The following is a 22920-nucleotide window of genomic DNA, read 5'->3' as shown; positions in this document are numbered from 1 at the left end:
ATGCTCCCAGGGGGCACCTGGGTGTCCCCAGCATCAGGAGGCTCTCTGCATTAGACACACATTTTGGCAGGTACCCACAGGTCAGTATTTCTCCCTTTGAGTTTTCCTTTTTGGGTTTTTGGTTGGTTTTGTTCGTTTTGGTTTTTTTTTTTTTTTTTTTATTTCCTCTGCAGCACCAACTGCAAACACAGCAGTGTCACAGAGAGGGAAACCACCCGCTGCTCCAACGAGCCCTGGGCACACAGAGATGAACAGGAATTACAGCAAATACAAGCAGCTGCCTGGGAAAAAAGTTCCCTCAAATATCACACTTCAAAGGCTCCAGGTGTTTAGGTGGGAAAAGGAGGAGTGCAAGTGAGACAAGCGAGAACTATCCAAGCCTTTATGGCGGGCAGCAGCAGGATGCTGCAGGCACATCCCATGGTCTCAAGCTCCCTTTCTCCATGTGTTTTGGATACTGGACACGTTGCAGCAGCCCCGTGGGCAGGACCCCAGCCCAGACCCCAGACCCTGTGCCAGCACGGCGCCCGGGCTGCCACCCATCCCTCACACCACAATTACACACAGTAATTACATATTTAATTGTTGAGCATTAATATCACCTCAGCCTACAATTACAGCTCATTCATGTAAACCTAATCAAGGAAAACCAGCATATTTGCATAAAAGTTGTAATGAAAAGTATAATGATTTCACTAACAAGACGTGGATAAGAACGCATATCTGTGACAAACACTTTGTGTCAAGGAGAATAGAAAACGATTTTCTTTCCTGAAGATTATTTCAGGCCCATTTAACACAATCTGTAGCACTCCGGTGATGTGCAGTATCTTACACACATCAAGTCATATCTCGATAATGCTCCTGACTTCAAATAAAATTTCATTACTATATTTAGTTCTGGGATGGTTGGAAATGGTTGCATTGTTAAACTTGATAAAAATTGGAATTTGTGGAGTATTGGGCAATCCTCAGCAGCAGTTTTCCTCCTCGTGGTTTGCGCGTGGCAGCAGCTCTATCCCAGCCCCCCCGTGCCGTCGTTTACATCCCAGCTTCATTTTCACCCATAAAACAAGCAATTAAGAATAAGTACAACTGCTTTGGAGTTCCCGAGGCCAGAGATAAAAATAAATTGGCTTTTATAAATTCACTTTTTGCAATGGTAAAACAAAAAACAGCCCTAATTATCAGTAATTTGTTACCTCTAATTTCAGCAGCCAGGCAGACGGATGTGTGCGTCTGGATCCTTCCAAGCCCTGAGTGGGGTACAGGCACAGGAGGACATCTCCTGGGGAATCCAACTGCAGCAGAGGGGCCAAACTTTCAGGGTATGGATCATCCTTTGCTCAGACATGTGGCAACACTCACTCCATCCCAGCTTCACCTTGCTCTAACAGCTCGGTGTGAAGCTTAGAGCCCTGGACTTAACACCCTAAATCCGATTTTCTACGGAAACTTTACGGAGATCACTTAGACCTGCTCAGCATCAGGAAAGCATCTTCAATTTCCCACTTCTTAAATGTTATTTCCTCTCCAATTACAACTGCTTGCATCTCATCTCATCTCCTCTGGTCATTATCAAGGTGGCTCCTTAGAAAACCACATTATCAAGGTAAGCAGAGAATTTCCAGAGCACAGATAAGAGACGAGGGAATGAGTTTGCTTTTTGGTGCGTAATTTTGAAATCTATAGTGTAAAGGTAGCAGCTGTACACAACATCTGGAAGCCTGCACTGCCTCAGAGTGCTTCTAGAACAAGGAGGAATCGTGCCAGTCTCTCCAGTACAACCTCTGCGAGTTCACGGGCTTTATTTGTCTCCTTGGCAACGCGCAGCATGACTCAGTCATCGGCTCCCTGGTAATTAAGAATTTCATTTTGAGCAAGAGGTCAAGACAAGGGAGGCAGCGTGGCTGTCTGCAGAGGGGTGAGCCCGCAGCTGCCCGGCCCTGCAGCTCTGCACAGCCCAGGGAAGGCAGCACCAGTTCCAGACAGTCTGTGGGAGTGCAGCGAGCTGCAGTTAACGTTCTCTATTGCTCCACCTGCCACTCTGTTTAAACACTGAGCCCGGAACAATCAGCACGAGCAGCAGCTCCGTGGAACGGCGCGGGAGCGTGCGGGGATGGGAAAGCCGTGAGCGACGGCAGAGGGAGAGACCAGCCTCCCAAATCTGCATCGCTGGCCAATCCTCTGCCCCCCTGATTTGACACAAAACTGGCCGTGGGCATTGTCCACAACCAACAGGGCACAGCATGGCGCCAACAGCGGGAAGAGCCCAAGGCCAGCGATGATGCCGCTGGAGCACGGAGGCAACCCGAAGGAATGCTGGCCATGGCAAGGCCAGCAGTGCCTGCCCCTTCGGTCACGTCAACACGCAGTTCCCACGCCCTGGTCTGGGCCGGATCCCTGCCCTCATCCCGGGCACAACTGGCTGTGGTGACCCGGAGCTCCCCCCCACGCCTCGCCCTGCTGCGGATTAAGCACTTTGCACCATCTGTGCTCCCCTCCTGTGTTTGTATTTTGCCCGTTACCTATTATGAAACCGTGCGTATAATCTCACCATCAGTTCATCAAGGGAGAATTTAAACATGACACACCAGTAATTGAACTGCAGGAGGACCTGGCTAATTCGCGGCGGTGATTAAGAGCCACTGCAGACTGGCGAATTTTACAAGCGAGTGAACATGCAATAAAAATCTCGCTCATTTGTTTTGACAAGTGTCACTTCATATTAAAGGTACACTCCACCACGAACTCCAGTCTGGGAGCACAACTCTATTCCCAACATGGCCCCTCATTAAGTCCCAGACTCAGCAAAATGTTCTGCCATGTGCTCGGCTGTAACTGGGAGAGCTGCAGGGACAGGGGGTGAGATCCTGTCACCAAGGGGACCCTGCCAGGTACCACGTGCAAACAGGACACCTTCTTCTCCATTTTCCATTTCATTTTCCTGCTCTCTTGTCCTTGTTCTTTTGCTGTATTAGGTCAAAACCAGAGTGAAGACTAGCAAAAAATCCTTTGGTGCACGTTACCATTTCCCAGAGAATGAGACCAGGACTGAAACACAGCGTTCATGGATTTATGAAACAGGCCAGGAGCACTCTGTTGTGTTCCTCAGCTCAAGCTGCTTACACTGAAGTGTTTGGTGAAGGACACAGGCAGCACACTGATGTTCCAGCCCCTGCCTCAAGGCAACACCAGAGTCAGACTCAGAGGAACAAAGTCACCTTCAGCACCCAGGAAACACAAGCTCTGCAGCCCACAGGAGGTCTGCAAGGACAGCCCAAGGGGCAGGGGCAGGCTGCAGCTCTGCCATCATGGTGGGTGATCTGCGTTTCAATTACTGACATGCCTGTCTAAAAGTCTCTCCCTGCCTCTGGAAGTTCCCAGTACTGGGATTCTGGGGACCATTTCCAAGGGTGGGAAGCACCAGTGGCAGCAGCTGAAGCGTTTGTGACTCAGCTGCAGTCTGGGACAGAGCTGTGCCTTGGGATGCTCCTACTCAGCCCAAACAGGCTCAGAACCAGGAGCCAAGGAGCTCGCCCGTCACGATGCCACCAGATGGGCACAGACAGAGCACTGGAGCTGACATGGAAACACCTCCAACCAGGCCCACACCCTGCATTTCTCTCTTTTTTTTATTTTAGGAAACTTTCCAGCTTGAGGAAACCATGCTGCCCCAAATTGTACCTGTCAGTGCACACCCCCCAGGGTACCTGCACACAGGGCTGCTCACAGGCTCGCTGGGAAGAGCCACAAAGCAGAAGCTGAGCCCTCACATAGAAAATCTCTTCTCAAGCAGCAAGAGGAGCTTCAAAAAGCCAACTCAGTTTCCACTGAAAAGAAACTCATTCTATGCTCCTGCCTGAACAAATTGTACAGCTTTCCATCAGGCACTTTCATACCCGTGTACTCAACAACTTCAGAGATCATTTAAAAAGAAATATGTTACAGGAGCCCTGCCAACCACAAAAAGGTCTTGTGACTCAAAAAGATCAAATCTGAGAGGAAAAAAATACTTAAACATTTTTACACAAACCATTTGAAGTCAAAAGTTCAAAAATTAGTATTTTTACATGCCTGCTCACAGGCAGATGCCCTGAGGTTATTTTCTCAGCCTCTCTATCTCCAGCTATCTCCTTGTAACACTCCGCCTTCCGTGCTGTCTGCATCCAGGCAATTAACTTCAAAATTCTGCTACAGGCACGGGGTGCTTTGAAAATAAACAGGAAGATCTTTCAGAAGCAGCCATGACTGAGCTAGGTGGGAAGAAGATGAGCTCCCAAACGGGCTTGGAGGTGAAGATCCTCACTGCACAGCCCAGGGCACCTGGAGGAGGCTGGCACACGCCCCAGAACAGCCTGCCTGGGGCTCTGCATTCCTGGGACAGCCTCACCCAGCTGGCCCTGCAGCCCAGAACAACAGGGCTATGTCAGACCCAGGGAAAGATGCCTGGTATGAGGTTTGGGGAAGCCCCCAGGAGGAGGAGCAGGAAAGCCAAGGCCAGCTCTGTGTCACCATCAGTGTGGAGAGAGGGACAGGCTGAGAGCAGGGCAGCAGCACCCAGCTGGGACAGCCCAGCTGCCCCTGGCCAGAGCCCCAAGCACGGCCAGGAGATCGCCCCACGGAGCTCCAGGTGAAGCTGGGCAGCTCCCACAGGGAGTTCCTCCCAGAGGCAGCAGCCTGCAGCAGGAAGGATGGACACTCCACAGGCTCACAGCTGCTCTGGCACAGAAAAGGCCCCGCTCAGCTCCCACAGCCAGCTCCTGCAGCACCACCGTGCCCCGCAAAGCTCACGGGGCAAGGTCTGATGCTGCTGTGAGTTCGTGGTCCAGGCTCACCAGTGGCTGCACAGCCCACTCTGAAGTGGGATTAAAGCCAATGGTCACAGAGCTGCTGGGGCTCCAGGGTCTGTGCTCCGAGGTGCTGGCTTTGCAAAGCTGAGCTGCCAGGAATTCCCTGTACCACAGCTCTGCTTCGCTGCCTTCCACCCACCTGAGCCTGCCCTAACTCACCTCAGCAGCCAACAAACCCCTCCACAGACTTCTTCTGAAGCACTGAGCTCTGGCACACCACGAGTCCCTTTGGCTTTCTCCTTCCAAGGACATCCACACCCTGGAGAATCCCTCCCCACGAGGAAAGGCCTGAGGAGCACAACGCCGTGGAGTGCTCTGCCCGGCAGGGAGGGTGAGTGGTAAAGGCTGCTACAAGGAGGGATGAGGCTGAAAATCCTGCATGTTCTTCACAAGACGAGGCTGCCCAACAACAAGTTTAAATTCCTCGGTCACACGTCAGAGCTAAAGCTGATACCCTTTCTATCCCAAATCCCAGCCTGCCCTATTTTGCATCTTATGTTTATATGGCACATGGCAACACTAAGTCTTGCAAAATATCCCAAATTGCTTTCGAAGGGGTGAAATGAAAACAGAGGCAGCCACCAGCAGGATTAAGCCTGAGATCTGCCAGAAAAAAAAATAATAATAAAAAAAAAGGATTAACCTTCTTTGCTGGTAATTTAAGAATATCAGTAATTGAAAAAACAAAATCTCATTTTCAGCCTTTAAACCAGGAAGAATAAAAATGTGCTGCCTTTAGAGCATTTCTGCTGCTCGGTCCAGCACACCCAGCCTCTCATGCGGCGGGGATCAACAGCTGACTCCTAATGAACCTTTCCAAGACCTCCAGCTCCCTTCGGCAGGAGCTGGTGGGAGCGTGGCAGGCGTCCATCCGTCCGTCTGTCCGTCTGTCTCTGGCCTGGGGGCCCTGCCAGCAGCAGCCACAGCTCCCAGCCCAGCCCAGCCCGGCAAGTTTTGTCTCGCTCCAGGCTCCCCATGAATTGCAAATCCTCAGGTTGCCACAGAAACTCTCAGGGTGCCACGCAGCCATCAGGAAGCATCACGGTCATCTTTTCCATCTTGTTTGCTTTGCATCAGAGCACTTTAAACTCCCTGTGGCATTGGTGCTCGGCAGAACGATTCCCTCCACGCAGTTATTCCTGTGCAGTGTCCAAGCCGCAGTGATTAATCACTCCTGCTTCCTCCGCTGACATATCGAGGTGGGGAAACGACATCCTAAATGAGCAGAGCTGATTACCTGGGAAAGCAATTCTTCAAGATAGCACAGCTAACTAATAGCTCCATCTGCTACAAAAACACATTCCTGAGCCCCAGAGTGGTGGCAGGGTACAGCCAACAATTTTGTTGCAGCTGCCAGATTTGAAATTGTTTGTCACAAGTTGCCACAAAAACGTGGGCAGCTCTTCGTCCTTCCTCTCCCTGTCTCCTGGAAGAGCAGGGAATCTCAATCAGAAGGTCTGTGGGGACTTGTGACAGGGACGCTGAAGGTGAGATCTGGACTGAAAAAACAACCTGATGTTGTGTATGAAAGGCTTTGCCAGAACCATCCTTTTTTACCTCCCTGACTCCCAGCAGGCTCAGGGAATGCCCAGCCCCGTGGGTGCACAAGAGGGGCTTCAGCCCCACGTGAAGGGTGGCACCTTACCCAGGTTTACCAGGCCCTCCCACTGCCAGGTGAACCCACATTGAACAGGGAAACCTCCCAGGCCGGGTGACGCCCGTGCCCACTGCAGCCACTGCCAAGGACAGCACAGCTTTGTCCCACTGGAGCCCTTTGAAATGCAAATCCGCCCCAGCCACGCTCCACGCCTCAGTTTTAGTTCTGTTTTCTAAGGATGTGGGTACTTCACTTTGCAACATCACTGCGAACCAGGCAATTCACACCGATGACCACTCTCAGGGTCACTTTCAGCATCACTTTCATACAAACAACTGGCTGCTCAGGATTTCCTCAATTCCTTGCCGATTTTTCTCTAGGATCCTAATATTGGGGTTCCTCCTCCTCCCGTTCTCAGCCCCTCCTGAAATCCCAGCTTTAGGGACATCCAAATGACGTCTGAAGCTTTAAGGAAGAGACTTACTGGGAAACTCCCTTGCCTGAAATCTCCATCCATCCGTTTTCCTTCCCGGCTCAAAGCTCCCGAGAAAAGCTCTCCACAAATGAAGCCACACTTGGAGCTTTGCTGATGCAGACCAGACCTCCCCAGGAGAGGCAGCTGCCCCTGCTGGGACAGCTGGGTGGGTTTGATGGCTTCTGGTATTTTAACTCCAAGCCACCTCGCTCTCCTTGGCTCCTCAGCACATCCATTTCCCTGACAGCCCTGCCACGCTCCCATCACGTGCCAGCAAAAGCCAGGAGCTCTAAATTAGGACCATTTGAGTGATTTGCTGGCTGTGGTTTATTTATCACATTTGTGAAATAAGTAAATTACCATGGTATCCAGTGGAATGATAGAAGTTCAATCACTTAAGAAATTAGCCCATCAAACAGAAACCACATGACCCTGATCTCGAATTCACAACCTGATTTAATAACCTGGTTGTGCTGGTTGCTCACATTCAAATCACAACTGAAGGGTTATACACTTCTGTAATTAATACAAGAAAACAGTGAAGGCAAAAGCATTCTCCTAAAATTACTTAGCTTTTACCTAAACATATCTGTTGTGTTTCCCTCTGCCTTGGAAGGAAGGAGAAAAATGCCTCAGGAGCAGAGATTTCATAATTTCATTCAAAAGTCACCAGTCATGTGTTGTGCTGTTGACAGCTAATTAAGTTCTCCCAAGGTAAAATAAATGTAATGTTTTAAAGCTGCTTCCTTGCTTTAAAAAAATCTTGACTGATATTTCACTCACTTATTATTAATCAAGGAAATACAATGAAATAGGGAATTTGAATTCGCTTCAGCCAGAATCCCAGCACCTTCTCCACCCTGTAAGTAGGTCACTAATCAGGTCTGGGTTTAATTTTGCTCAGTTCTGTTCCTTGGCACTGACAAGGATCACCCTGGACACAAGTCCTGACTCGGCAGCTCCGGTGATCAGACAATAAACTCCATCCTGCTTTGTAAGGGCAAAAGGTGTGGGGAGCTGAGCAAAGGAGAGGAAAAGGCTGAGATCCAGCACCCACACCACGCTTTCAGTAGGGCTGAGTGGTTCCTCAGCCCGCCTGAAGTGGCTTGGAGAGAAAGCCTTGGATTTGTGCCGTTCCCAAGGAGAAGGCAAACCCCTCCACACAGAGGGGAGCCCTGTGATGGATGTCCCACCCAACCCGAGGGTAGGACAGACCCCTGGGGCTGCCTCAGCTCCCTGAAGGGCACGGCAAAGCCAGACCTGCTCCACAAACCACGGCACAGAGACTCCTTCCTCCTCCTGTGCCCCAGGGCAGCCCCGCTGTCGCTGGCCTGGCCTGAGCACACTGAACTGCACTCATGATTCCAGCACACACACTATTCCAGCCAAAAGCACTGGACACCTGGAAGCTGCTTCCCAGCCCCATTTATCTGCTGGGTTGTTTTTAAAATCAGTGAGGAGACAATCTGTGGAGCCACATCCCTCTGTGAGAGCAGCAGGGCGTTATCCCAGTGCCCTCAGTGCAGCACAGAGCCCTTTCCTCATCCCGGAGAGCCCCGGGGATGGCACCTCAGCAGTAATGGCTCATCCCTCCCCAGAGCCCTGACACACACGGGAGCAGGGCCAGGAGCTGCTGCAGGGCTCTGCTCAGGTGAGCAGCACCTCCAGCCCAGCACCAAAGCATCAGGCACTGCAAGGGCAGGCCCAGCCAGCTATGGCATCATTTCTGCTCCTGCCTCACCCAGAGCAGCAGGGCAGGAACCAGGGGAGCCCAAGGGAACCCGAGGTATGCCCAGGGTGTGCCCAGGGGGGACAGGGAGCACGTCAGAGCACAGGGACAGAGCGCTGGGGCTGCTGCTCCCCAGGAACACAAACCATGTGTTTGTCACACACGTGCCATGTGGCACCTCGGGTCACGAGGTTCAGGTGACAGGAGCCACCAAGGCAGCCCCCACAGCCTCTCTTCCCAAGCACCCTCATCCTCCAGAGTGGCTGGGAAGGGTAAAGGCAGGCAAGGCAGAGAGGCAGGGCAGCTCTGCCAGGGCGCTGCACTGCAAAACCTCCTGCAAACAAAAATAGACCTGTTTACTTTGCCAAACCCAAGGAACTTCGTGTCCTCCTTGTGGCGAGTTATTCCAAGCTGGTTTTCACAGGAGGCTGCCAAGGAGAATGTGAGTTTGTGGGCTGTGCAAGGGGGGCTCGGGGGCTGCTGGAAGCGATTGGGCTGGAGGTTGTTTTTGAAGTTCTCTGATTTGCTCAGATTCCCCTGAAGTGACCTACAAAAGCAAAGGGGAAGGGAAGAACTTGTGCTTATTTTCTTTAGTTTACTGCTGTCAAAGACACCTTAAAAGCTGTCGGGAGATATTTTTCCTCTCGTTTTCTTCCTCCGTGTTGTAAATTCAGGTCAGGCCTCCATTTGAAGATTATCAAAAGGCAAACTGGAGAAACTGTCTCCTCTGAAAAAGCAACAGGGGCTGCGTTTGATGTGCTGGGGGCTGCTCCAGGAGGGCCCATTGTCCCAGCTCAGCTGAAACAACAGCATCCAGAGATCTGACCCAGCTCCTCATGGGGACAGAGAGCAGGCAGGGCAGGGCCAGCACCCATTCCAGGCTGAAACTGCTGGGAGGGTCAGACACAGCTCAGCAGCTTCCCCTGTGCCTGCTTGCACTGGGAATGCTGCAGGACCCTGGGCAGGTCTGGCATTCCCTGCATTCCAAGAACAAATCCCAGAGGATAACAACAGCCTCCCACTGAAATCGAGGTGCACCAGGCCAAATCAAACAGGGAGCGAGGACAAAACCCACTCACAGCCACAAAAAAGCCCAGAATTGGAAGGCTGATCTCCTTGGTACAAGTGCTGTGCCTCTCCAAGTCCTGGCTGCTGGGAACCTCACAGCTCCACAGCCAGGAATCTCAGCTGTGTCAGCTCCGTGATGTGCAGAGGACACTCCAGGCTGCCTTTCATGTTTTCTCCTGTGTGCTGGGGACAGAGGATGAGGGAATTCTTTACCCTGAAAATACTCAATTATTTTAATAGGATTACATTGGAGATTGACAATATTTAGAACAGTTCCCTGGAATTTATTAGCCTGCCAGCACTCCAGATAAGTAATTTGAATGCAAAGATCTCTTAAACTAAAGTAACTAACTGGCAAAGAGCCAATTCCCACCCTCCATGGTTTTAACAACACTAAGTTTTGGAAATGAGCTCCTGAACTCAGCAGTAAAACACCTCTGTCAGCCTCACACCCCAAACCCTTCACAGAGATCTCTTCTGATGATGTTTCTGCCTGATTACAAACACAAGGGCAGAGGAGCTAAACCCCAGAGACTAATCCTCCTCTTTAAACATCTCCCATCAAGAGCAAACCAAGTGATAAATTCATGGAACATGGAGTCCAAAACAGCACGGATGAATGTAGATCTTCTTCTGCACAAGAACACTGCAGCACAAAATGGAAGGACATTTAACCTGGAGCTGCTGTTTTGGAGGGACATCATCCATTCTGAGAAGCCCCAGAAGAATTCCTGGCTGTGAGGAGGTGACATGCCCTGAGGGGCTGGTGGCAATGTCCCCTGCTGCATTCCCAGGGACAGGACTGAGCCAGGGCAGCAGCCAGCCCCTCTGCCCCCCTGGGCCCCCAGCACAGCCCTGGGCAGGGGCTGCAGCTGTGCCTGGGCTCAGAGTGGCCCTGGCAGGGACACGGAGCTGCCCAGCCCAGCACCAGCCTCGCTGCCTCCCCTGGCCTCACACAGCCCGGCTTGTTTACCTGGGGGAGGGAATTAATAAAAGAGTCATAACTGCTATTTACATAAAGCTTGACATACCCAAAGCCCTGTGCAAACATTAATCCTTAACAGCCCTCAGAGGAAGGTCAGAGTTATCCTCTCTCCACATCTGCATCAAGGCAATCTGACTGCTGGCAGCAGCTCTGGCTGCCCCAGCTCTGCTCCAGCTCACCAGCCCAGGTGTGCTGCCACACCTGCCCTCAGACCCCCATAACCAAGGACACCATCCCATCAGCAGGTCTGAAATCCCTGCCAGAGCACCCGAGGGCTTTTGGTGCCTGCTGCAGCAGGAAGGAGCCAGGGAGGGAGTCCTGCCTGCGGAGGGGACTGCAGCAGACTCCTGCTGGAGTCAGCCAGCCAGCAGCCCCAGCACACCCCTGCTGCAGGCTTTGCACCAGCTCTGGCCACGAGCACCCACAGCATCACCCTGGCAAAGCAGCTGGGGAGAAAATGAGGGCTCCAGTGGAGACTGTCACTTTGTCACAGAGCTCACCTTCGGTTTCTGCAGACAGGACAGGTCTGCTCTGAGGGCACGCACTCAGGAGGGGCTGGCAAGGAAAGCAGCTGAGCCCCAGAGTGCTGCCAGCCCTGCTCAGTCCTGCACAGCCCCCACGGGATGTCCCCAGAGGCCCCTGGACATCACACCCCTGTCCCTGAAGGGGGGCCAGCACAGGGAGCCACCATGGGACTGCTGCTGCTGCCAACTCCGGGGGCAAAGGACGGGTTACAAAACACAGCAGACACCAAAAGGTCAGCTCAGGAGGAAAGAAAGGGCACCTGGGGTAAAGGCACGGAAAAATGTACCAGCAGTCAGCTCCTGGAGCCTGGCTGGGTGCACAGTGCCACGCTGCTGTCACTGGAACCTGCAGAGCCCTGGGCAGGCACAGCTCACCCACCTGGCAGGGCACTGCTGCTGACCCACGGCAGGACAAACACAGCCCAGGCCCCCAGAGCTCCCACACAAACAGCCCAGGACCCCAGAGCTCCCACAAACACAGCCCAGGACCCCAGAGCTCCCACAAACACAGCCCAGGACCCCAGAGCTCCCACAAACACAGCCCAGGACCCCAGAGCTCCCACAAACACAGCCCAGGACCCCAGAGCTCCCACAAACACAGCCCAGGACCCCAGAGCTCCCACACAAACAGCCCAGGACCCCAGAGCTCCCACACAAACAGCCCAGGACCCCAGAGCTCCCACACAAACACAGTCCAGAACCCCACAGCTCCCACACAAACACAGCCCAGGACCCCAGAGCTCCCACAAACACAGCCCAGGACCCCAGAGCTCCCACACAAACAGCCCAGGACCCCACAACTCCCACACCAACACAGCCCAGGACCCCAGAAAATGAAGAGCCCAGGTGGGTTTCAGAGCCAGAAGCCTCCCCCAGGGAGCAGAAGCACCCACCTGAGCCTGGCTGTCTCTGGAGCAGGGTGATTTACAGCAGGCACTGCCCTTACAGCTCCGGGCTCGGGAGGAAAAGGTCCATTAAAAGATTGCTTTGAGTAGGAAATTTCACTGGAGATACATTTTCTCTTGTCAAGGGCAACAAATGGCCCACGTAATTTCAGACCTCTGTAGTAAACATCCTAAAAATACAGACTTTTGCAGCAAATCACATTATCTTGAACGGGTTTGCTGAATTCTGCTCCTCTCCGGGCTCAGGCTGGAGCTGGTGAGCCCTGGCCTGGCCCAGCAATCTACACACACCTGCTGAAATCCCACAGAGCAATTTTACAGCACACACCTCTCCAGCAAGGGAGGGTTAAACACAAGAGCTGCAGAACTCAGACACACGAAAGTGCCAGGACAGATAAACACCTGCAAAAGCTGCCAGGAGCGTAACTGCAAATGGAGACTTTCAAAGCTGAATTAGAAAACATCTAATAGTTCTGATCCTGTCTCAGAAATAAAGATAATCCCTTTCAGCCCCCCTTCCACGATCTTGGGTGCTCGTAGCAGGAGAATTTTGTGGAGTGCCCATTCCTAAGAGGCAGGAATTTGATCCTACCCTTCCTCTGTTGCTAAGAACTCTTCTCTTGAGCCAAACCCCAAACTCCCCCCCTGTGACCCCTGTAAAACCCCACCACCCTGCCTTGGCCTGGTCTTTCACCTCCACCCCACCCCTCCTCCCTGGGGTAATAAATGGATTCTGGAGCTTTCTGAAACCAAGGCCCCTCTCGTTTGTTCCCATGCCTGGTGCTGCAGCTGCATTCTCCCTGGAACTCAGCTGCAACGTGCTGCAACAGCATTTGGTGGTTTTAGATGCATTCCTTAAAATGCAGAGGTGCATTCTGCTCCCAAAACAAGACCCAGGGAGGCTGTTTGGATCCTCTGCTGCTCAGTGCTAAAAACGAGCTTGGAGCTGATGTTAACCTTGCAAGTGTTTGGATAAACTTCTTCTGCCATTTTTTGAGAGGTCAAATTTGACAAATTTGTCACAAAATCTCCTCTGAAAACAAAACACATCCTGATCTCCCCTGTTTCCTCTAGAGGAAGTTGTGCATCTTTGTTACATCAAAAGCAGCAAGGAAAGACACACAGCTCAGCAGCACCTCTCAGGCTCGGGTGTTTTTATGTGAATATTCACCTACCCATCTGCTGAAGAACCTGGGAAACTCTGGAAGCTGTTCCCTCTGCTTAGGAAGGTTCATCAAGAAACACATTTAAAGCACAGGGACAGATTCCCAGCAAAGCCCCCAGCTGCTCTCACCCAAACCTTCCATCATCTCCAGGAGCCCAGCCAGGGCCCAGCACAGCCCCTGCCAGCTCTGCCCAGGTAACCCAGCTGCCCTCAAACCACCTCTGCAAATGTCAGAGCACCCAGAGCCACCGCCCCCTTCCCACAGCTGGGAATCCCTGCCTGCTCAGCCAGGAATTGTGTCCCCAAGCAAGGGGAGAGGACAGCCAGGCTCCTCACCCCGTGTGGTGTCACAGCAGCCCAGGCTGTGGACCCACCCAGCACTCCTCCTGCCCTGGGTGAAGCCAGCAAGCAAAGCTTCAGGCACGAGGCTTATGAAAAATACCTGCACAGAAATGCACATACATTACAGCTACAGACCACTGGGTACCTGCCAAAAATGATGGAACACAGCAGAGTTTACTTATTTCTTCTTAATGGCTCCAACATTCCACCTGAAAAATGGGTCCTGGAGCTACATAATTGGGGATAAAAATTAAGCAACAGTTGCCATTTGTCACCAGGGAGGCTGATGGCACCCCTGGCTCACAGCATCACGCAGAGCACACCTGATCCCAAGGTCCCTGGTGGCTGAGAGCCAAGGGTGCTGCAGAGCCAGTGCCTCCACTGAGAGCCCAAGGTAACATCAAAGCATTACAGACCAGTAAGAACGTGTTTATTGAACAGGGACCGAGCTGCTTTCTTCCCCCTCCTAACATCACCTGAACATCCTTCAGTCTCAGGCTCCTGCCTGACCAGAGTCTTCTCACAAGGCATCACAACTGGGTCCCAAGTTTAATGTAATCTCGTGGTTTTCCTGTGACACAGAATCAGGAATGGCTTGGGTTCAAAGGGACCTTAAAGACCACCCTGCTCCAAACTCCCTGCCCTCCCACTAGACCAGGTTGCTCCAAGCCCTGTCCAGTCTGGGTCTTGAACACTTCCAGGGATGTCCTTCCTCTCAGCCCTCTTTTCTTGTGGTCAGTGGAGCAAAATTCCTAGCCCAGCACAAGCTCCTCCAGAGCCAGAGTTACACCAGCACCAGCCAGAGCCTCGGCTCTCACCTGGGAAGCGCTGCCAAGCAGAGGGCAGCAGAAAGGTGCCCTGTTTAGTGGGGTCCCCCTACCCCACATGCGTGCAGGAAGCTTCTCCTGTACCTTCCTTCCCTCCCTGACCTCATGGCAGTGCCAGAAAGTAAAAAGAACCTTTTATTTTTCCTGCCAAATCCACTCCCAGAGACTGCCACAAGGCTGGTCCCGTTATCCAGAGCAGTGGTGGGAGCCTTTCATTCCCATTGCTTCAGCCCAGCTCTAAGGAAGACCTGCCACAAAGGAAGACAGTTTAACACCCTTTAATATGTAAACAAGTTTTCAGGAAACTGGAGCAAACAGAGAGGAAGAAAAACAGGTTTTATTTACAGGTTTCCTGACGCTAGGAAGGCAGATTTTCGTTTCACTCCCATACAAACAGCTCTCCGCTGGGAAGTTCCGCCTCCATCTCCTCATTCACTTCTGTCTGTCCTCTCCAAGGAGGCAAGGAAGTATCTCAATCCTCACGCTTTTTCCAATCAAAAGCAGCCCAAAATAAACACGAGAAGGCTCTGAACCAGTAAATATTCTAAAGTACTTGACACCCAGTTCCCTGGGAGAACTGCACAGATTGCACATTCACAGAATGCCGGGATTCTTCGCACATTTTCCAGGCCATGTTTCCCAGAATTTACAGTTTCTTCCAAAATATTGTGCAACATATTACACCACCAGAATACGCAACTGCTTGGCTGGACACACGAGATTGGTTCATTTTCTCTTTTTAATCTCTTTCAGGTGATGTTTCCATTATGATTTTTTCGGCCAAACCAACAATACAATAAAACCATTCCCTAAATCCCCTGAAGAGTTCAAACCATCATCCATTCTGCACCGAGCACCAACTCTGCAGAATTTGTTCTAGCAGAGTATTGGAAGTGAGTCCAATAAGTTGAAAGTCAATTTAATTCTTTCAAATTCAACTACCAGAGATCTCCAGCCTCACTGGGGAGAGAGAAAATCATATATATGTATATATACACATATATCTATACACACACACAGAGCTCATCTCCCTGCCCTGGCTGCTCCTGCTCCCACCTGCAAGGCCCAGGAGCCCAGGTAAGGTGGCCAGCACCGCCAGCCACGCGGCATCAGCACAGTTATGACCACAGAGCTATTTTGGTTTTATGCACAGACTTTACTACCACCTTATAAAAGAAGGATTTCCAGAAGGCAAATGGACCGACGTCTCAAAATAGAGTGTTTACATTAACGCTTGGCAAGCAGAGCCTGCAAACAGAGATGAATAGAGATAAGCTATAAAAAACACCGTGGACGTTTACTTGCTGGAATAGGAGCTTGTAATCCAATTTCAGGTCCTTCTGCCAAGTGTTACACACAGCATCTTTGTGTGAGAGGATTCCAGCCCCGTCCCCCTCCGCCAGGATCAGCCAGCCAGGAGAGGAGAAGCGGCAATTCCGGCGGAACGCTCCATTAAAGAGCTGTTTGGATGGGCTGGCTATACCCAAACTCACTGTCCTTCCATTTGTGAGAGCATTAAAAGATCAGGAAAGGACAATAAATGCTGCCTGAGAGGCACGAGGGACGGCAGAATGAGGGCGGGAAAACAAACCTTTCTGCACCTTTCTGCTGTTAATGGAGAGCAAACAGGCTCTGCCTGCGTTTGGCGGCTCACGAGGGCCCCGCCGACGGAATTACTGCTTGCTAATTAAACGTGTCTGTTGGTTCCACACACAAGACTCAAAGTCACACAAACCAAGCCAATCCCAGCCAGCTCCTCCTGAAGCAGAGCAGGATCACCTTGGGCACAACCCCACGTCCCACTGCCATGAGACCTGACCAGGGGGAATTCAGCCCCAAGGGCCGACTCCACCCTCCAGAATTTTGTACTTTTGAGAACTCCTATCAGCCCTCATTACACTGGGGTTTGGTGGTTTTAATGCACCAGGTTTTGGTTTTAGAGCTTCCAATATCACCTGACATCCGGGAAGAATTCTTCTTCCTCTGGATTTTGGTTTGACACAACACAGCAGAGATCCCTAATTCAGTTAATCGCTCATCACATAAACAAAGAAACCTCTTGAGAGCCAGAGAGCAACACGCACATGTATTTGCAATGCATAAGAGGATATTTTTTTAAAATGGTAACAATGCAATCTATTCAGTGTGAAGAGTCTGGGAGGCCAATTAAATACTTTGGGTTCCATAATTATAATTGCAGTAATGAATAAGAAGGAGCATTACAGCTTGCACAATGCAGTTCCTCCTCAAGTCAATGATTCAGTTCTTGTCTGCTTTCAACTAACCTTTTGTGTCTCTTCGTATCAGATCTTGCAGATTACTTTGAGCAGAATAAAAATATCCCCAAATATCCCAGGTAATGTAATACATTTGGCATCCCTTGATTATGCCTACACACAGCCTACAGAAGGGATTATGCACTAAATGGATAACACTCATTTTGATTAATTTTAGACATTAGTGAAAATTCAGCAAGGCACCAGCTACCATCTGAATGCCCCTGGCAAGCCTGTGGTGACAGAGGAAAACTGAAACTTGATTGCCTGGGGTTTTTTGAGGTTTTCCCCCCCTTTGGAAGAGCTTTTCCTGATCATCCTTTGCCTGGAAAGCGGCTTTGCTAAAGGACTCTGCTCCCTCATTTTCCTCCTGCAGCAGCTTTTATCCTCCATGTGTCTGCACAGATCAGCCTGGGCAAATTGAGAACTCACTCCCAGAAAAGTTAACCCCAAACTGCTCCACTTCTACTCAGACAAGTAAGAAATATGTTCTGGTTGGTTGGGTTGGGTGGTTTGGGTATTCTGCCAAGCATTCCTAGGACTCCCCCAGTCTTGCTGCCCACTGTACTTGGCTGCATTTTGAGAATCAATCACCTTACAGAAATCCCTTAGCTTTTGAGCATTCCCAAATACATGAAATAAGGGACTTTTCCCATAGAATTATCACATTTGGTAAAACCTTCCCATGATTTCTCACGCAAAACAAAGCCTGAAGGACAAAGGGTTAACAGGGGGCTGCAGCTGCACTGGCATCAACTGCCCCCCTTTGCTTCCAGGGAATGAAAACAAGAGATTTGAGCAAATCCAGCTTTATTAATTCAAAACTTCAGACACTGCCTGCAAGAGAGCAAAGCAACATCCTTCATAGATGCACAGAGAAAGGGAAAAGTTAATTTTATTGATGGAAGACCCAAAAAAAGGCAGATCCTAATCTGTGGGAGTGAAAAATCTCCTGCTCTGTACAATAAATGGGACCTGGAGCATCAGACACTGCAGGGATTTATTACCTGAGGAGACAACAAAACCCACCTTCTCTCTGGGGTTAAAGCAAGGTGCCTTGGGACTGTCAGTGCTCATCAGGAGCCACTCTGAGGATCTGCTCACCAAGGACCACCCTGCACACTGCAGCGTATTCTGCGTGTATCACCACGAGAATCAGGCCTTGGGGAGTCCTTCTGAACCCAGTGCCTGCCTCCAGAAAGGCACCTGGGCACCCTGCCCACCTGAGCACACCTTCAGTCACACCCAGCCACCCCTGGTTTGCTTCTCTGTGGTGCTTTCCAGACAAAGTCTGATTCCCAAAGCCATCCGTCGCCTGGCTGAGGATGGCACAGAGGCCAAAAGGAGCTCTTCAGGATCACTAATTACTGACTTACTGCCTCTGCCAGGGCAGCTCCCAGAACTGTCACTGGGCTGTAAGGAGCCTCACCAGGAGCCCCACGACTCCTGCAATTAGTGCAGCCCTGGGAACGCAGCTGGGTCCGAGCACACGGCCACGAGCTGACATCTCCTGTTGACTGAATTAGAGCATCTTCTAATGAGGCTCGCTTCAAAATCATTTTACATCCATTTGCTCATGTCAGCATCAATGTATTCAGCATTATCTACCAATTAGTAAACCGGAAAACATTCTTTAGATAATCTAAAATCTCGCTAAAATATTCAACGTGTCATTCATTTACTACAAACTGCCCTATAAAAACAAATTACTGGAACCAGCTGTCACAAAGCAACAAGTGTCTCAGGACAAAGTGGTTTTTAAACCAAGGGCTTTCCAGGACACACGTGATGCACTGCTGTTCTGTCTTCATCTCCAGCAGAACTGGTCACTCCAACACTGTCCCTGTCCCCAGCGAGCAGGTGAAGCCACTACAGGCATTGATAGCAGCAGGAGGATGCAGATCACTCTGTCTTGGATTCAGAAGGACATCCCAGGGATCAGGGCTGAGGGCTGGGAAGGGGTTCACCCTTTGGAGGGACCCCCAAGGGGTTTGGGGCTTTGGCTTTCTGGCTCCTTGGACCACTCCAGTGCCAAGGATGCATCGCCATGGAGGAGGCACGACCTGAACCAGGCACCTCCTCAGGTCTGCAGCAGGGATGAGCCCCCCCAACATTCCAGGCTTCCTCAGGACTGACAGGCTCCACGGGAAGGTGTTTTCCACTAGATCAGGCTGGCAGGGACCTCCAAGAGCTCTCCCTGTTCCCGCCAAGCTGGCTGAGCAGTGCCAGGGCTGCAGCTCAGGTAGGGCACCGGGCCAGCCCCACAGCAGCACAGCCCAGCCAGGGGCCACTCCAGAAGGATTCCCAACCCAGCAAACGCCCTGGCAGCAGCTTCCAGGCAGGATCATCCACCACGGGGGCAGCACGGGCTCAGCAGGGTGAGGATCCTCCCAGCACACCATCACACTCCTCACTGCCAGAGCCACCCCAGGTCATCCCCCCTCTGCAGCTCCACACAGGGCCACACGTGTTAGGAAAAGGACTCTGCATGCCTTGGCAAACACAGGGCAAACCCATTCTGTTTGGGGTTATTTGGGGTTTTTTTACTCAAAAGAGGCACAACCCCTTGGTTCTCCCTAAGTTTTGCAGGCACAGGAAGGGTGGTTTGGAGGATGGCTGTTTTTATTTTTAATCTCTTGAGCGTGGCAGAGCAGTAAATCTTGCATTATGCTCTGAAGACTGTCAGGTTTGGGCTTCATTTTGGTCTCAGATTAGACTCCTGAAGCAATGAATCTTCCATCACGGAGGCCATTACCAACCCAGCTTTCCTTCATTTTGGACTGCTTTATCCCTGATCGTGTTATCAAGCTCACCCCCAAGCGCCTCAAGCAGATCCTGCACCAGGGGAGTTTTAGGTTGGATACTGGCAAAATTCCTTCCCTTAAAGGGTTGTCCAGTTCTGGCACAGGCTGCCTAGAGAGGGATCACCACCCCTGGAGGGATTTAAAAGCCGTGTGGATGTGGCACTTGGGGACAGGATTTAGTGGTGGCCTCGGCAGTGCAGGGTTAATGGCTGGACTCGATCTTACAGGGCTTTTCTAACCTAAACGATTCTCTGATTCTAAATTACCATATGCAAATTGTGATCATTAAAAGGCATTTATAAAAATCAAGTAAAACAGCCCATGAATATTGAAAAACGTTTAAGTGCTAAGTTAAACGACAATTTTCAAAACACACGAAGGATATCTGACCGTAACCAACCAGTCCCATGAAATACCATATCTATCATCAACTTTTTAATTACCAATTGATCAACATGTAGACAGCGTAATAGCTTACAGCTTTTAATTACTGAACTATCAAAATTCCAACCAAAAAAGGAACCTCCAGAGATGAAACTGTAATGCTTGATTATTCACTGCTACATAATGAATGATTTGTTTTTAAACAAGATGTCAAGTTCCTCATGTAATCCATCTGGATGTGTGACTCCGCAAAGCTCACACTGCCCATACTAAGTACTTGGGGCTCCTCTCCTCCCTTCCCTCCTGATCCCACAAGTGAAGGGGTTTGGGGGATTTTCCCCCTTAAGGCAAATCAGTCCTGAATGGAGGGGCTGGCAGGCAGAGCGACAGCCAGAGCGTGCTGCGGGTTTGGGACACAGCTCCCGGGTTCTCTCCGCACAGCCCAGCGAGCGCCGCGAGGATTTAAGTGTTGGCATTACACAGAGAAGCTCCTCGGGGTGGGGAGAGGCTTTTATCTCTGCCCTAAATTCAGCGCTGAGCTGAACATCACATCCACAAATCCCCTCCACGCACAACACAGCTGGCCTCTCCTCCCATGTTTTATCCTAATAACCGCTCCAAGCTCAGAACTCCAAATCACCCCCACAAATCTCCCCTTCTGTGGACAAACACAAAAGATCCACAGGTTTTCAGGACCGTGATCAAGATCGCAGAGCCCTCCTCAATCCTCACCCCCCGGAGAGGATTCTGCCAAATCCAGGCTTTCTGCCTTCAGAGAGACACTTCCCAGAAACACTCGTTCGCTAATTCAGGGTTCGGAGTATGGATGTAAAACATTCTGGAAATAAGACTGTTAAACAAGGGCGGTTCAAGCAGAGCCTATTAGTCAATTAAAAATAAAACTACCAGCAAATAACACATTTGTTCCATCAGCCCAGTGGCAGGGATGAACATCCCTCAGCCGGAGCCCTGGTGTATAACCCTACAGATGTTGCCCATGCATATCAGCCCCGAATAGCTGCTCCACAGAACAGCATCTGTTCCCCAAAAACAGGGAACAAGAGCCTTTTATTTTCCCTTCATCACAGCCTCGGAGCCCCAGTTGTTGCCAGCCAAACCCGACAGTACTTCCCCCATAAATTCACCCACTCCAGCCACATCTGGGCTTTGATTTCCACACGGAAACCACAGGCTCCTTCCTCGCACTTCCCTTGGGAAGCACACCGAGCTTGTACAGATTTCCACATAAGAAATTCAGTAATCAGTCCAGGAGCTGTAAGCACTTATGACAACAATATCTATCAACACTTAACCATATTTACAACTAAATCATGTAAATACCAGGCAGCTCTCCTCTGCATGCTGATAATCTGGACAAACGAAGGCTGAAAAAAGCCACTCCAGGAGGAGACCAGACAAACAGAACCACGCTGGGTGGGAAACAAGCAGAGAGGCACTCCAGGATCACTGACAGCACCGAGGACACGATGGCAGAGCCCCCAGGGCCACCCTGCCTGCCAAAGCCACGAGCCCCCAGCCATCCACACCACCTCCCTGTGCTTGGCTTTGTGCATTTTCTGTATACACACGTGTATTTCATGTCCATTTCGTAAATACTCCATCTATGGGATCTGTGTATTTCTCAGAAAACCAGGGACGAGCTGCTGCAACAGCTACCCAGAGCTCTTCCCTCTCCATCTGCCTTTGAAATCCTTGTAAACCCTAGGAACCAATTTAAAATTAAAAGATCCCAATTTCAGAGAGGCTTTTCTGTCCCCCTCCCTCACCACCCCCAAGATGGACCATTTTATTACACCCATTAAACTGACAAAAGTGACTTTTCAGCTGGTTCACTGAAATGCCGCTTCCACAGCAGTTCAGGCAAACACTTTCCCAGACCTTTACAAAGGAAAAGTGATTCCGTATGTAATTGGATTTTTTGGCACAACAAAAATACCAAGTTATTAAAGCTCTCACACGGCTTTGGATTGTGTCTTTAATGGACGCCAGCATCCTCAACTGCTACAAAGACATTTTACATAAAGCAACGAGGAGCTGCATTTCCAAAGGTTTCCCAGAGGATTCAGGGACAGTTTTCAGCAAGATTTGCTCTTTGGGCAGTGAAATCCAGGAGGAGGAGGATCCCACCACTTTCCTCCAATATCCTCCTTGTCCATGCACATCCACCAACATCCACATTAATTATTCCAGCACAAAATCCCCTCCTCCCTCAGGACACCCACTGGACTGGTCACTCCATTGGGCTCTCCCTGGGAAGAAGCAAATGACCAGGCTGAAAATAGCTTATTAATCCTCATTTGTTTCCTGCAGGATCATCTCAGCCACTCCCTACCTTCAGGCAGGATTTTACACCCCCACAGGCCCCGTCACAAATGGAGAGCTATTTTCATTTCCTTATCCTGCCTTGTCCAAAGAAGTCAGATTCAGAGGGGTGCAGTACATGAAGGGAAGGAGAGGAAGAAGCAGTGGCTTGTGAACACAACAGGTTATCCACAAGATATTTATTCTTGTAGGAACTGGAAAAGAGTCATTCTGTAGGAAACACAGAAACCCCATTTAATGGGACTCTTGCTAAACCTCCCCCTTCCAAAACAGGAACCAGATCAATAGACCCATGGAACCTCAACAGAAAACAGAGTATCCTAAACCCAGCAGCTGGACCGACCTTCCTGAGCTGCATTCCACACACATCATGTTGTGTTAACATGAAAATTTTGGATCCAATTTGCTAATGAGAGCCTGGAGGAGCAAGTCATCCTTTAACTGTGCATCCAAAATTCTCCCAGAGTGATTTAAGAGCCAGAGCACTGGGTTTGCTGTAAAGCCTCTGTTTACAAGGCTCCACGGATTCCTGCAGAGCAGTAAGTGATTTGCCTCCAAGAATTTCCTTTATGCCTCCTCCTGGAGCATCTCCCCCTTTCCCTGGCAGTGTCTGAAGGGAACACTGTTAATCTCCCGTCTATCC

The 22920-nt window shown here is 50.6% G+C and overlaps 1 protein-coding gene and 1 long non-coding RNA gene across 9 annotated transcripts in view; both read right to left on the bottom strand.

The window, feature by feature from the left end:
- Positions 1 to 22920, bottom strand: part of CADM1 (cell adhesion molecule 1) — a 130399-nt gene that overhangs the window by 99173 nt on the left and 8306 nt on the right. The window lies entirely within an intron of this gene.
- LOC132338019 (uncharacterized) lies at positions 8802 to 12767 on the bottom strand. Of its 2 annotated transcripts, XR_009489338.1 has the most exons (4): positions 12428 to 12767; positions 12125 to 12306; positions 11208 to 11491; positions 8802 to 10695 (listed from the first exon to the last, which is right to left on the bottom strand). It is a non-coding gene; the product is annotated as an uncharacterized LOC132338019 (long non-coding RNA). The 2 variants fall into 2 exon arrangements; XR_009489337.1 differs by having other exon boundaries at positions 12125 to 12767.

Source organism: Haemorhous mexicanus, chromosome 24, assembly GCF_027477595.1.
Source record: "Haemorhous mexicanus isolate bHaeMex1 chromosome 24, bHaeMex1.pri, whole genome shotgun sequence".
Classification (NCBI taxonomy): domain Eukaryota; kingdom Metazoa; phylum Chordata; class Aves; order Passeriformes; family Fringillidae; genus Haemorhous; species Haemorhous mexicanus.
The sequence above is the reverse complement of the archived record's forward strand: the minus strand, read 5'-3'. Positions and strand labels throughout refer to the sequence as shown.